This window comes from Cherax quadricarinatus, unplaced genomic scaffold (genome assembly GCF_038502225.1).
Source record: "Cherax quadricarinatus isolate ZL_2023a unplaced genomic scaffold, ASM3850222v1 Contig74, whole genome shotgun sequence".
Classification (NCBI taxonomy): Eukaryota; Metazoa; Arthropoda; class Malacostraca; order Decapoda; family Parastacidae; genus Cherax; species Cherax quadricarinatus.
Window position 1 is genome coordinate 342,501 of NW_027195100.1, and position 2,500 is coordinate 345,000.

Here is a 2,500-nt window from a genome sequence, read left to right on the forward strand (position 1 = left end):
GAGTAGGTGCGAACAGCACCATAGTCGTGGAGATTCTGAAGCAGAAGAAAGAATCCTGGCGCTTATATAGTAACGTCAGGTGTAGCAGACGAGGGCATATTCACTGGTAGGTGGGATTCCCCAGTGGAAGTAGGTCCTTCCCAAAGAGATGGGTTAGTTGTAGTAGTAGTTGTCGTAGTCGTGAAGGTTATGTACATGTCCTCAGAATTAAGATTCCATGATGTTGCAGTGTCTGACAAGTTGTGTACGAATGGTATATAATACCGACAAGATGAGAGTAAGACACATGTGCAACATCTGGGTATCTTTATTGTAGACGTTTCGCCATCCAGTGGCTTTATCAACTACTACTACAACTAACCCATCTCTTTGGGAAGGACCTACTTCCACTGGGGAATCCCACCTACCAGTGAATATGCCCTCGTCTGCTACACCTGACGTTACTATATAAGCGCCAGGATTCTTTCTTCTGCTTCAGAATCTCCACGACTATGGTGCTGTTCGCACCTACTCCTAGGTTGAGGGACTGATTACCTCATCTTCTGTACATAGTTCTACTGTCTTCAAGTTATGTCCTAGAATTTGTATTGATAAAGCCACTGGATGGCGAAACGTCTACAATAAAGATACCCAGATGTTGCACATGTGTCTTACTCTCACTACTCACATTGTCAAGGAACTATGAAAGTAATACATCAAAGGAAGGCAATTAAAGGGCTTAGACCACACCTCACAGTCAACTCCCACAACAAAGAAACACCTGACGCGGGACAATACCGGACTCATAAGAAAAGAGGAACACTGCAGTAAGTCCGCTGGTCCAACTAGACAGGTCCTCACGACAACCCACCAACAAATCATTCTACCCAGGAAATAAGGTTTATTATTTGTCCAATGTATTATTAAACTCTAACCAAATTTTATTAATTATAAATGAATCTAATTTATACAAACCTAAGGAAATATTCATATTATTTTCAAAACTGCTTTGACAGAAATTTTGGATATTTCTTCATCTATAAACTCAGAAAATATCCAAAATTTATGAAATAGCCAATGATCTGAAATACCCGAGAAATGTAATTGATAAATCATTTAAAATTGCTAGAAATACTTTTTACAACCCAAAAAGGGACAACCAACCTTATTCAACTAAAAATATGTTGGTTCTCCCTTACCATGAAAACTTGGTTGATATGCCTTCTCTTCTTAAGACTTTTAATATTAAAGTTGTATTTAAAAATCTTGATACAGTAAAAAAAACTTTTGATAAAGAATTCCCCCCAAAATGCTGATGGATGTGTCTATAAGATTCCTTGTAAAATTTGCGATAAAGTTTATTACGGTCAAACTGGTAAAAATCTCGAACTAAGATTAAAACAACATAAATATAGCATTAGAACTGGACAAGATTCCAATGCTCTATTTATTCATGTAAGAGATTTTAACCATCCAATTGATTTTCAAAAAGTTGAGAAAGTAGTATCAAGCAAGTCCATGGTCGACAGGAATATAATTGAATCCTGTTTCATAAAAAGCAGTTTTGACAATAATATGAATATTTTCTTAGGTTTGTATAAATTAGATTCATTTATAATTAACAAAATTTGGTCAGAGTTTAATAATACATTGGACAAATAATAAACCTTATTTCCTGGGTAGAATGATTTGTTGGTGGGTTGTCGTGAGGACCTGTCTAGTTGGACCAGCGGACCTACTGCAGTGTTCCTCTTTTCTTATGAGTCCGGTATTATCCCGCGTCAGGTGTTTCTTTGTTGTGGGAGTTGACTGTGAGGTGTGGTCTAAGCCCTTTAATTGCCTTCCTTTGATGTATTACTTTCATAGTTCCTTGACAATGTGAGTAGTCACGAAAGCGCTTAGAATTTCACTATTCTTTCACAGTGGTTGTTTTGCATATTTTAAAATCACCTGTTTACTGTGATCTTATTGCATATATATATATATATATATATATATATATATATATATATATATATATATATATATATATATATATATATATATATATATATATATATATGCAAGGAATTCGTAAGAGCAGGCGAAATATACACAAACAATGATCTCTGGCTGAAGGAGACTCGAACCTACGAACCATGGAAAAAGGTACGCAGTGCTATACCAATCTCACCACACAGGACAAAAACTTGGCGTGCAGCATGCGCTAGACCTTGATCCAAGCAACCAGCTTTCAGGGAGAAGGCTTAGCTTTTCATCTCATCCCTTGTTCCAAGGTTCGTAGGTTCGAGTCTCTAGCCAGAGATCAGGGTTTGTGTATATTTCGCCTGCTCTTACGAATTCCTTGCATTGTTCAAATCTCTAGTAAGACTGATGCATGCAGGAGATGAGATGAAAAGCTGTAAGCCTTCTCCTTGAAAGCTGGCTGCCTTGGATCAACGTCTAGCGCAAACTGGACTCCAAGGTTGTTAGGTAAGACACATATGCAACAGTTAGGTATCTTTATTATGAAACGTTTCGC

At 37.2% G+C, this 2,500-nt stretch overlaps 1 protein-coding gene across 1 annotated transcript in view; it reads left to right on the top strand.

The window, feature by feature from the left end:
• The window catches only part of LOC128700480 (carbonic anhydrase-related protein 10-like), an 86,564-nt gene that overhangs the window by 82,215 nt on the left and 1,849 nt on the right, over window positions 1-2,500 (top strand). The window lies entirely within an intron of this gene.